Raw genomic sequence first — 13,882 nt, 5'->3', positions numbered from 1 at the left:
GGTGAGTTTGGAGGCCTCTTTCGGGCATTACAAATGCCTCATTTCTCCCAGAAAATCATCTGAATTGCACCCCATCCTCCGCTAGACATGTCAGGAAGGGGTTTTGTGAAGTCAAACTCACCCAGGGCCACCATTGGCTGGGGAATAGACTTGCTGACATCATAAAGCATGAGGCTGAGGCTCCATGGGGACGGCTATACATAGCGGTGCACAGGGGCTCTGAGCAGAACACTGTGAGTCCTCCAAATGACTGAGGTGACTGGGAAGCCACAAGGCTCCAGAGTAGTTATGGAACACCCACCTCCTGTTACCCAGGAGAAGATGAAGACCTCCTATCAATTGAGGTCCAGAAAAAATTATCAAGATGAACTGAACCCAGCCAAACTCCTCTTGCCTATCGACCCCACCCGAGAAGACACCCTCCACTGTCCTTTCCTGGCATATAACCTTTCTCTGCCCACACCCCTTCTCCTGAAGCCAACGTTCCCACCTCTCTTCACACTCTTCCCTAAACCAGTGCCATTCCTGCCCCGTGTCTTGTTTTCTACAGATGGCCAGGGTAATCGTGAGGGTGAATAATCCCATTTCGGCAAAGCTGGCCAAGAAAACTTCTCTGAAAACTTCCACCACAAAAAAAAACTTAAGGAAATCAGATTCTCAAAGCTTTGTAGCCAGAGTTCAAAGCCGAATGAACAAGTGAATCAGAAGGAATCAGGGGAGGTGCTAGAGACCATGGAGACCCCTGCTAATCCAGGGAACCAGAAGGAACCAGAGGAGTTCCCAGACACCATTGCGACACCTACCATTTCAGCTAATCAGAATGATCAGAGGAGGTCCCAGAGACCATGGAGACCCCTGGATTTCCAGCTAATCAGAATGAACCAGAAGAGGTCCCAGAGACCCTCCAGACTTCTGCCATTCCAGCTCATCAGAATGAATCAGAGGTGTTCCCAGAGACCATGGAGAACCCTGCATTTCCAGCTAATCAGAATGAACCAGAGGAGGTCCCAGAGACCATGGAGTCCCCTGCCATTCCAGCTAATCAGAACGAACCAGAGGAGGTCCCAGAGACCATGGAGTCCCCTGCCATTCCAGGTGGACCAGTGGACAGCCAGTGACTTCGGGGCATGTCTAGCAATATCAGAAATGCCTGGGGGACGGGCCGTTGAATACTAGCCAAAAGTACAAATGCTGAATATTGTAGCAACTGCATACATCAATAAAAATTTAAATTAAATTAAGCTGATGTGAAATTATGTTTATCTCTGAGTATTCTGATAGTGCGTGGCAGAGAGGTCAGGGAAGGGATAAGTGTGTGAGGAGGGAGGGAGATGGCTTCTGTGGAGTTGAAGATGGGACCAGAAGGTCCAGGTTGCCAGAAAGTAGGGGGACGAACTTGTTCCAGACTGAGCTTCAAAGAAACACTTCCCATGGCAGAAGAGGAAGAGGACTTGGAGTTTCTCTGTGTGAGTGCAGAGATGGACACTTAGCTGGGGAGCTGTGTCGTGTGTGTGGGGGCAGTACCATTTGTTCAAAAGGCAATCAAAAGTGTTGCCCCATGAGAAGAATGGAATATTGACATTTGCAGCAACATGGAAGGCAGAATATTGAGTAAAATAACTCAGACAGAGATTTACAAATACTGTATGATATCACATATAGAATGTAAACACTCCGCAAAGTAGAGAGTATGATACTAATGGAGGTACACCAATATAGAGAACCATCTACTGGTTACCAACAGGGAGTTGAAGAGGCCGGGGCAATACAGAGGTGGGGGAGTGGGAGGCACACAGTGATAGTTAGGAGGAAGATGAGCTCACGGATGCGGTGTACAACAATGGGAATAGATCCAGGGCTTTGTCATAACTATAAATGGAAGGCAAACTTTCACAGTTGTATAATCAGAAAGGAAAGGAAAGAAAGTGGGGGGAGGAATGAGGGAAGAAAGAAGGAAAAGAAGGGCGTTTTTGGAGGTCAAAAAGTCAATATTGATTAGGCCCTTTTTATCAAAGGATTCTATTTGATTTTATTTTATTTACTTTAATTGATGGGTATTTACTTTACAATATTGTGGTGGTTTTTGCCATACATTGACATGAATCAGCCATGGGAGTACATGTATTCCCTATCCTGATTCCCCCTCACATCTTCCTCCCAATTCAATCCGTCTGGGTCAGCACTGTGAACCAGTCCTGGGTGCCCTGTCTTATGCATTGAACATGGACTGGCTATCCCTTTCACATATGATAATATACATGTTTAAGTGCTCTTCTCTCAGATCATCCCACCGTCGCCATCTCCCACAGAGTTTTAAAGACTGTTCTGTAAATCTGTGTCTCTTTTGCTGTCTCCCATATAGGGTTATCATCTCCATCTTCCTCAATTCAATATATATGCCTTGGTATAGTGTATTGGTGCTTTTCTTTCTGACTTACTTCTCTCTGTATAGTAGGCTTCAGTTTCTCCACCTCATTCGAATGGATTCACATGTGTTTTTTAATGGCTGAGCAATATTCCATTGTTTCTAAGTACCACAGCTTTCTTACCCATTTGTCTGCTGAGGGACATCTAGGTTGCTTCCATGCCCTGGTTATTGTACACAGTGCTGGGAAGAACATTGGGGCACAAGTGTCTTTTTCACTTCAGGGTGAATCACGATTTGAATGAGGAGAAACCATGATGACTCTTAGCCTGTTAGTGGTAAACCCTGACATGAGTTTGGTTGAAGGAGCCGGACCAAAGATGGAGATGATTGTTTCAAACCTCCTGAAAGTGCTCAGATGGACATGTGTGGTTTTGTCCTGCTGGGGGATATCTCCGGTTGCTCTGTTCTCACCAGCAATCGAGGATTTTGTTTCCTTCCTTTCATTTCCCTTGTTTCCCTTTCTCCCTCTTTCCTCCCTACCTGTCTTTCTTTCACAAACATTCAATGTGCTGCTCTGTGCTGTGCTTCGTTGTACAGCCATGTCCAACTCTTTGAGACCCCAGGGACTGTAGCCCGCCAGTCTCCTCTGTTCATGGGGATTCTCCAGGCAAGCATAATGAAGTAGGCTGCCATTCCCCCGTTCAGGGGATTTTCCCAACCCAGGGATTGAATCCAGGTCTCCCATGTTGCAGGTGGTTTTTTTTTATTACTATCTGAGCCATCAGGAAACCCTTATAATGGGCTTCATCTGAGACTATGTTTTTCATATCTGTAAGATCATGTTGAGTCTATTTTATGATTTCCATGACTCTCCTTATTTTTAGAAAACACAACAAACACATTTTTTCCAAGAATCCTAATGTCTCTCTCTGCCATTACTAATATCTATGCCACTACTGCCTGAGTTTCAGGTCTCAAGGGAAATTTAGCATGACTTTTCTTACCTTCTTTAGATGTAGTATGTGCTTAAAGTGGTTCGGGGATAGTTCCATACTCTTCTTCTGAACTGGATGCTCATGGCTTTAAACAAGTCTTCAAAAATTTAAAGGCCAGTAATACATCTTTCTTATAAAGTTTTGGCTCGTGCCTCTTGCATATTTTTCTATCAGGTTTTAAGATCTTCTAAAAATTCTAAGAGTCATAGTTTGGTTTTGTTTATGGCATGCTTTTTCTACTTCTTGGAATGTTCGGCAGTGTGATGGACCCTGGGTGAGAACGCATCAAATGGACAGCAGGATGTGAACACTTCCCAGGAAACCCAGAAAAACCCACTAAGCCAACAAACTGTCCCCAGGGGTTCATCTCAGCCTGGTTGTCTCTACGAGTCAATTGGAAAAACGAGGACTGAGGTGGAGCACACAATCCATTCCCCTAACCTCCAGAGCCAACCAGCTCATTGAGAGACCATGGGAACTAGATGCACAGGACAGGATGACTCAGTGTTTGGTCCAAGAATCTGGAAGCTTGTGGCAGCTGCTCATGGAAATGAATTCCACCTTGGTTTTGGCTGTGAGGTAATCTCCAAGGGACCTTCCAGCAAGAAGACAAGATGAGAAAAGAGATTTGTGAGGGCACGTGTTGAGAAAGCCTTTGCACCCAAGGTTTACACAGCTCTGGGCAAGCTCCACCCATTGCTGGGAATACGAATCAGCCGCAGGGGGGGGCATTTCCTGCATGGGATCCCACAGCACAACCTGAAACATGCATTTCTCTGCTCCTTCCCCATGATCCTGTTCAAACCGAAGCCTGGGTAGTTCTCCTAGTGAGGTGACCCTGATTCCTAGACTTGAAACGAGACAGCTTCATGTGGAGCAAGGGTAAGTGTATTCACTGCATTCTCACAGCCTGAAGACAAGTGGTTCCGACTGGAGACCAGAAAATGGAGGTGAGCTCCGGGAACACTGAGACAAGGAGGCGGGATGCAAAGGTTTCTGTCGGCTGGCCCAGAATTCAATGGGCGTCAATGTGGATTAAGACCACATTGCTGGACGAACGAGCAATGATTCTCGCTTCCAGAGACACTTAAACAGAACCTAGTTGTCATGGAGGGAGTTTAGGCAAGATATGAAAAGATAGATAATGGTGAAAGCTGAGAGCGAACAGAATGAATGCCCGAGGAGTGTGGTTGTTGGGCAAGGTTGGGAGGAGATGCACTCTGCCTGCTGTGTGACCCATCAGAGTTGACATAGAGGTGAGTGTGGCAGGTGAGTTTGGAGGCCTCTTTCGGGCATTACAAATGCCTCATTTCTCCCAGAAAATCATCTGAATTGCACCCCATCCTCCGCTAGACATGTCAGGAAGGGGGTTTGTGATGTCAAACTCACCCAGGGCCACCATTGGCTGGGGACTAGACTTGCTGACATCATAAAGCATGAGGCTGAGGCTCCATGGGGACGGCTATACATAGCGGTGCACAGGGGCTCTGAGCAGAACACTGTGAGTCCTGCAAATGACTGAGGTGACTGGGAAGCCACAAGGCTCCAGGGTAGTTATGGAACTCCCACCTCCTGTTACCCAGGAGAAGATGAAGACCTCCTATCAATTGAGGTCCAGAAAAATTATCAAGATGAACTGAACCCAGCCAAACTCCTCTTGCCTATCGACCCCACATGAGAAGAAACCCTCCACTGTCCTTTCCTGGATCATATCCCTTCTCTGCCCACACCCCTTCTCCTGAAGCCAACGTTCCCACCTCTCTTCACACTCTTCCCTAAACCAGTGCCATTCTTGCTCCATGTCTTGTTTTGTACAGATGGCCAGGGTAATCGTGAGGTTGAATAATCCCATTTCGGCAAAGCTGCCCAAGAAAACTTCTCTGAAAACTCCCACCACAAAAAAGCTTAAGAAAATCAGTTGCTGAAAGCTTTGTAGCCAGAGTTCAAAGCCGAATGAACAGCTGAATCAGAAGGAATCAGAAGAGGTGCTAGAGATCTTGGAGACTCCTGCTATTCCAGGGAATCAGAAGGAACCAGAGGAGATCCCAGACACCATTGTGACACCTATCATTTCAGCTAATCAGAATGAATCAAAGGAGGTCCCATAGACCATGGAGACCCCTGGATTTCCAGCTAATCAGAATGAACCATAAGAGTCCCAGAGACCCTCCAGACCCCTGCCATTCCAGCTCATCAGAATGAATCAGAGGTGTTCCCAGAGACCATGGAAAACCCTGCATTTCCAGCTAATCAGAATGAACCAGAGGAGGTCCCAGAGACCATGGAGACACCTGCCATTCCAGCTAATCAGAATGAACCAGAGGAGGTCCCAGAGACCATGGAGTCCCCTGCCATTCCAGGTGGACCAGTGGACAGCCAGTGACTTCGGGGCATGTCTAGAAATATCAGAAATGCCTGGGGGACTGGCCGTTGAATACTAACCAAAAGTACAAATGCTGAATATTATAGCAACTGCATACATCAATAAAAATTTAATTTAAATTAAGCTGATGTGAAATTATGTTTATCTCTGAGTTCTCTGATAGTGGGGGGCAGAGAGGGCAGGGAAGGGATAAGTGTGTGAGGAGGGAGGGAGATGGCTTCTGTGGAGTTGGAGATGGGACCAGAAGGTCCAGGTTGCCAGAAAGTAGGGGGACGAACTTGTTCCAGACTGAGCTTCAAAGACACACTTCCCATGGCAGAAGAGGAAGAGGACTTGGAGTTTCTCTATGTGAGTGCAGAGATGGACACTTAGCTGGGGAGCTGTGTCGTGTGTGTGGGGGCAGTACCATTTGTTCAAAAGGCAATCAAAAGTGTTGCCCCATGAGAAGAATGGAATATTGACATTTGCAGCAACATGGAAGGTAGAATATTGAGTAAAATAACTCAGACAGAGATTGACAAATATGTATGATATCACTTATAGAATGTAAACACTCCGCAAAGTAGAGAACATGATACTAATGGAGGTACACAAATATAGAGAACCATCTACTGGTTACCAACGGGGAGGTGAAGAGGGCCGGGCAATACAGAGGTGGGGGATTGGGAGGCACACAGTGATAGTTAGGTGGACGATGAGCTCAGGGATGCAGTGTACAACATGGGAAATAGATCCAGGACTTTGTCATAACTATAAATGGAAGGCAAACATTCACAGTTGTATAATCAGAAAGGAAAGGAAAGAAAGTGGGGGGAGGAATGAGGGAAGAAAGAAGGAAAAGAAGGGCGTTTTTGGAGGTCAAAACGTCAATATTGATAGGCCCTTTTTATCAAATGATTCTATTTCATTTTATTTTATTTATTTTAATTGATGTGTATTTACTTTACAATATTCTGGTGGTTTTTGCCATACATTGACATGAATCAGCCATGGGAGTACATGTATTCCCCATCCTGATTCCCCCTCACATCTTCCTCCCAATACAATCCCTCTGTGTCAGCCCAGTGATGCAATCCTGGGCTCCCTCTCTTATGCATTGAACATGGACTGGCTATCCCTTTCACATATGTTAATATACATGTTTAAGTGCTCTTCTCTCAGATCATCCCACCGTCGCCGTCTCCCACAGAGTTTTAAAGACTGTTCTGTAAATCTGTGTCTCTTTTGCTGTCTCTCATATAGGGTTATCATCTCCATCTTCCTCAATTCAATATATATGCCTTGGTATAGTGTTTTGGTGCTTTTCTTTCTGACTTACTTCTCTCTGTATAGTAGGCTTCAGTTTCTCCACCTCATTCGAATGGATTAACATGTGTTTTTTAATGGCTGAGCAATATTCCGTTGATTCTATGTACCACAGCTCTCTTACCCATTTGTCTGCTGATGGACATCTAGGTTGCTTCCATGCCCTGGTTATTGTACACAGTGCTGGGAAGAACACTCGGGCACAAGTGTCTTTTTCACTTCAGGGTGAATCACGATTTGAATGAGGAGAAACCAGGATGACTCTTAGCCTGTTAGTGGTAAACCCTGACCTGAGTTTGGTTGAAGGAGCCGGACCAAAGATGGAGATGATTGTTTCAAACCTCCTAAGAGTGCTCAGATGGACATGTGTGGTTTTGTCCTGCTGGGGGATATCTCCTGTTGCTCTGTTCTCACCAGCAATCGAGGATTTTGTTTCCTTCCTTTCATTTCCCTTGTTTCCCTTTCTCCCTCTTTCCTCCCTACCTGTCTTTCTTTCACAAACATTCAATGTGCTGCTCTGTGCTGTGCTTCGTTGTACAGCCATGTCCAACTCTTTGAGACCCCATGAACTGTAGCCCGCCAGTCTCCTCTGTCCATGGGGATTCTCCAGGCAAGCATAATGAAGTAGGCTGCCATTCCACCCTCCAGGGGATTGTTCCATCCCAGGGATTGAATCCAGGTCTCCCATGTTGCAGGTGGTTTTTTTTTTTATTACTATCTGAGCCATCAGGAAACCCTTATAATGGGCTTCATCTGAGACTATGTTTTTCATATCTGTAAGATCAAGTGGAGTCTATTTTATGATTTCCATGACTCTCCTTATTTTTAGAAAACACAACAAACACATTTAATCCAAGTATCCTAATGTCTCTCTCTGCCATTACTAATATCTATGCCACTACTGCCTGAGTTTCAGTTCTCAAGGGAAATTTAGCATGACTTTTCTTACCTTCTTTAGATGTAGTATGTTCTTAAAGTGGTTCGGGGATAGTTCCATACTCTTCTTCTGAACTGGCTGCTCATGGCTTTAAACAAGTCTTCAAAAATTTAAAGGCCAGTAATACATCTTTCTTATCAACTGTTGGCTCGTGCCTCTTGCACATTTTTCTATCAGGTTTTAAGATCTTCTAAAAATTCTAAGAGTCATATTTTGGGTTTGTTTATGGCATGCTTTTTCGACCTCTTGAAATGTTCAGCAGTGTGATGGACCCTGGGTGAGTAAGCAACAAATGGACAGCAGGATGTGAACACATCCCAGGAAACCAAGGAAGACCCACTAAGCCAACAATCTGTCCCCAGGGGTGCAATTCAGCCTGGTTGACTCTACGAGTCAATTGGAAAAACGAGGACTGAGGTGGAGCACACAATCCATTCCCCTAACCTCCAGAGTTAACCAGCTCAATGAGAGACCATGGGAACCAGATGCATGGACAGGATGACTCAGTGTTTGTTCTAAGAATCCGAAAGCTTGTGGCAGCTGCTCATGGAAATGAATTCCTCCTTGGTTCTGGCTGTGAGGTAAGCTCCAAGGGACCTTCCAGCAAGAAAACAAGATGAGAAAAGAGATTTTTGAGGTCACGTGTTGAGAAAACCTTTGCACCCAAGGTTTACACAGTTCTGGGCAAGCTCCACCCCTTGCTGGGAATACTAATCAGCCGCATGGGGGCATTTCCTGCATGGGATCCCACAGCACAACCTGAAACATGCATTTCTCTGCTCCTTCCCCATCATCCTGTTCAAACCCAAGCCTGGGTAGTTCTCCTGGTGTGGTAACCCTGAGTCCTAGACGTGAAATGAGACAGCTCCATGTGGAGCAAGGGCAAGTATATTCACTGCATTCTCACAGCCTGAAGACAAGGGTTTCCTACCGGAGACCAGAAAATGAAGGCGAGATCCCGGACACTGAAACAAGGATGCGGGATGCAAAGGTTTCTGTCGGCTGGCCCAGAATTCAGTGGGCTTCAATGTGGATTAAGACCACATTGCTGGACGAACGAGCAATGATTCTCGCTTCCAGAGACACTTAAGCAGAACCTAGTTGTCATGAAGGGAGTTTAGACAAGATATGAAAAGCTAGATAATGGTGAAAGCTGACAGCGAACAGAATGAATGCCCGAGTGGTGTGGCTGTTGGGCAAGGATGGGAAGAGATGCACTCTGCCTGATGTGTGACTCATCAGAGTTGACATAGAGGTGAGTGTGGCAGGTGAGTTTGGAGGCCTCTTTCGGGCATTAGAAATGCCTCATTTCTCCCAGAAAATCATCTGAATTGCACCCCATCCTCTGCTAGACATGCCAGGAAGGGGTTTTGTGATGTCAAAAACACCCAGGGCCACCATTGGCTGGGGAATAGACTTGCTGACATCATAAAGCATGAGGCTGAGGCCCCATGGGGACCGCTATACATAGGGGTCCACAGGGGCTTTTAGCAGAACACTGTGAGTCCTCCAAATGACTGAGGTGACTGGGAAGCCACAAGGCTCCAGAGTAGTTATGGAACACCCACCTCCTGTAACCCAGGAGAAGATGAAGACCTCCTATCAATTGAGGTCCAGAAAAATTATCAAGATGAACTGAACCCAGCGAAACTCCTCTTGCCTATCGACCACACCCGAGAAGACACCCTCCCCTGTACTTTCCTGGCACATAACACTTCTCTGCCCACACCCCTTCTCCTGAAGCCAACGTTCCCACCTCTCTTCACACTCCTCCCTAAACCAGTGCCATCTTGCTCCGTGTCTTGTTTTCTCCAGGGGGCCAGGGTAATCGTGAGGTTGAATAATCCCATTTTGGCAAAGCTGCCCAAGAAAACTTCTCTGAAAACTCCCACCACAAAAAACTCTAGAAAATCAGATGCTCAAAATTTTGTATACAGAGTTCAAAGCCGAATGAACAGCTGAATCAGAATGAATCAGAGGAAGTGCTAGAGACCATGGAGACACCTGCCATTGCAGGTAATCAGAAGCAACCAGAGGAGATCCCAGACACCATGGAGACACCTACCATTTCAGCTAATCAGAATGAATCAGAGGAGGTCCCAGAGACCATGGAGACCCCTGGATTTCCAGCTAATAAGAATGAACCAGAAGAGGTCCCAGAGACCCTCCAGACCCCTGCCATTTCAGCTCATCAGAATGAATCAGAGGTTTCCCAGAGACCATGGAGAACCGTGCATTTCCAGCTAATCAGAACAAACCAGAGGAGGTCCCAGAGACCATGGAGTCCCCTGCCATTCCAGGTGGACTAGTGGTCAGCCAGTGGCTTCGGTTCATGTCTAGAAATATCAGAAATGCTTGGGTGTCTGGCCGTTGAATAGGAGCCAAAAGTACAAATGCTGAATATTATAGCAACTTAATACCTCAAAATAAAATTAAATTAAATTAAGCTGATGTGAAATTACGTTTATCTCTGAGTTCTCTGATAGTGGGGGGCAGAGAGGGGAGGGAAGTGATAAGTGTGTGAGGAGGGAGGGAGATGGCCTCTGTGGAGTTGGAGATGGGACCAGAAGGTCCAGGTTGCCAGAAAGTAGGGGGACGAACTTTTTCCAGACTGAGCTTCAAAGACACACTTCCCATGGCAGAAGAGGAAGAGGACTTGGAGTTTCTCTGTGTGAGTGCAGAGATGGACACTTAGCTGGGGAGCTGTGTCGTGTGTGTGGGGGCAGTACCATTTGTTCAAAAGGCAATCAAAAGAGTTGCCCCATGAGAAGAATGGAATATTGACATTTGTAGCAACATGGAAGTTAGAATATTGAGTAAAATAACTCAGACAGAGATTGACAAATATGTATGATATCACTTATAGAATGTAAACACTCCGCAAAGTAGAGAACATGATACTAATGGAGGTACACAAATATAGAGAACCATCTACTGGTTACCAACGGGGAGGTGAAGAGGGCCGGGCAATACAGAGGTGGGGGATTGGGAGGCACACAGTGATAGTTAGGTGGACGATGAGCTCAGGGATGCAGTGTACAACATGGGAAATAGATCCAGGACTTTGTCATAACTATAAATGGAAGGCAAACATTCACAGTTGTATAATCAGAAAGGAAAGGAAAGAAAGTGGGGGGAGGAATGAGGGAAGAAAGAAGGAAAAGAAGGGCGTTTTTGGAGGTCAAAACGTCAATATTGATTAGGCCCTTTTTATCAAAGGATTCTATTTTATTTTATTTATTTTAATTGATGTGTATTTACTTTACAATATTGTGGTGGTTTTTGCCATACATTGACATGAATCAGCCATGGGAGTACATGTATTCCCCATCCTGATTCCCCCTCACATCTTCCTCCCAATACAATCCCTCTGGGTCAGCCCAGTGATCCAGTCCTTGGTGCCCTGTCTTATGCATTGAACATGGACTGGCTATCCCTTTCACATATGATAATATACATGTTTAAGTGCTCTTCTCTCAGATCATCCCACCGTCGCCATCTCCCACAGAGTCTTAAAGACTGTTCTGTAAATCTGTGTCTCTTTTGCTGTCTCCCATATAGGGTTATCATCTCCATCTTCCTCAATTCAATATATATGCCTTGGTATAGTGTATTGGTGCTTTTCTTTCTGACTTACTTCTCTCTGTATAGTAGGCTTCAGTTTCTCCACCTCATTCGAATGGATTCACATGTGTTTTTTAATGGCTGAGCAATATTCCATTGTTTCTATGTACCACAGCTTTCTTACCCATTTGTCTGCTGGTGGACATCTAGGTTGCTTCCATGCCCTGGTTATTGTACACAGTGCTGGGAAGAGCATTGGGACACAAGTGTCTTTTTCACTTCTGGGTGAATCACGATTTGAATGAGGAGAAACCAGGATGACTCTTAGCCTGTTAGTGGTAAACCCTGACATGAGTTTGGTTGAAGGAGCCGGACCAAAGATGGAGATGATTGTTTCAAACCTCCTGAGAGTGCTCAGATGGACATGTGTGGTTTTGTCCTGCTGGGGGATATCTCCGGTTGCTCTGTTCTCACCAGCAATCGAGGATTTTGTTTCCTTCCTTTCATTTCCCTTGTTTCCCTTTCTCCCTCTTTCCGCCCTACCTGTCTTCCTTTCACAAACATTCAATGTGCTGCTCTGTGCTGTGATTCGTTGTACAGCCATGTCCAACTCTTTGAGACCCCATGAACTGTAGCCCGCCAGTCTCCTCTGTCCATGGGGATTCTCCAGGCAAGCATAATGAAGTAGGCTGCCATTCCACCCTCCAGGGGATTGTTCCAACCCAGGGATTGAATCCAGGTCTCCCATGTTGCAGGTGGTTTTTTTTTTTATTACTATCTGAGCCATCAGGAAACCTTTATAATGGGCTTCATCTGAGACTATGTTTTTCATATCTGTAAGATCAAGTGGAGTCTATTTTATGATTTCCATGACTCTCCTTATTTTTAGAAAACACAACAAACACATTTATTCCAAGTATCCTAATGTCTCTCTCTGCCATTACTAATATCTATGCCACTACTGCCTGAGTTTCAGTTCTCAAGGGAAATTTAGCATGACTTTTCTTACCTTCTTTAGATTTAGTATGTGCTTAAAGTGTTCCGGGGATAGTTCCATACTCTTCTTCTGAACTGGCTGCTCATGGCTTTAAACAAGTCTTCAAAAATTTAAAGGCCAGTAATACATCTTTCTTATAAAGTTTTGGCTCGTGGCTCTTGCACATTTTTCTATCAGGTTTTAAGATCTTCTAAAAATTCTAAGAGTCATAGTTTGGGTTTGTTTATGGCATGCTTTTTCTACCTCTTGGAATGTTCAGCAGTATGATGGACCCTGGGTGAGAACGCAACAAATGGCAGCAGGATGTGAACACTTCCCAGGAAACCCAGAAAAACCCACTAAGCCAACAAACTGTCCCCAGGGGTTCATCTCAGCCTGGTTGACTCTACGAGTCAATTGGAAAAATGAGGACTGAGGTTGAGCACACAATCCATTCCCCTATCCGCCAGAGCCAACCAGCTCATTGAGAGACCATGGGAACTAGATGCACAGGACAGGATGACTCAGTGTTTGGTCCAAGAATCCGGAAGCTTGTGGCAGCTGGTCATGGAAATGAATTCCACCTTGGTTTTGGCTGTGAGGTAAGCTCCAAGGGACCTTCCAGGAAGTAAACAATATGAGAAAAGAGATTTGTGAGGGCACGTGTTGAGAAAGCCTTTGCACCCAAGGTTGACACAGTTCTGGGCAAGCTCCACCCCTTGCTGGGAATACGAATCAGCCGCAGGGGGGGGCATTTCCTGCATGGGATCCCACAGCACAACCTGAAACATGCATTTCTCTGCTCCTTCCCCATGATCCTGTTCAAACCCAAGCCTGGGTAGTTCTCCTAGTGAGGTGACCCTGATTCCTAGACTTGAAACGAGACAGCTTCATGTGGAGCAAGGGCAAGTGTATTCACTGCATTCTCACAGCCTGAAGACAAGTGGTTCCGACTGGAGACCAGAAAATGGAGGTGAGCTGTGGGAACACTGAGACAAGGAGGCGGGATGCAAAGGTTTCTGTCGGCTGGCCCAGAATTCAATGGGCTTCATGTGCATTAAGACCACATTGCTGGACGAACGAGCAATGATTCTCGCTTCCAGAGACACTTAAACAGAACCTAGTTGTCATGGAGGGAGTTTAGGCAAGATATGAAAAGCTAGATAATGGTGAAAGCTGAGAGCGAACAGAATGAATGCCCGAGGAGTGTGGTTGTTGGGCAAGGTTGGGAGGAGATGCACTCTGCCTGCTGTGTGACCCATCAGAGTTGACATAGAGGTGAGGGTGGCAGGTGAGTTTGGAGGCCTCTTTCGGGCATTACAAATGCCTCATTTCTCCCAGAAAATCATCTGAA

The sequence above is a fragment of the Dama dama genome, chromosome X (assembly GCF_033118175.1).
Source record: "Dama dama isolate Ldn47 chromosome X, ASM3311817v1, whole genome shotgun sequence".
NCBI lineage: Eukaryota > Metazoa > Chordata > Mammalia > Artiodactyla > Cervidae > Dama > Dama dama.
This window is presented reverse-complemented; position numbering follows the sequence as displayed.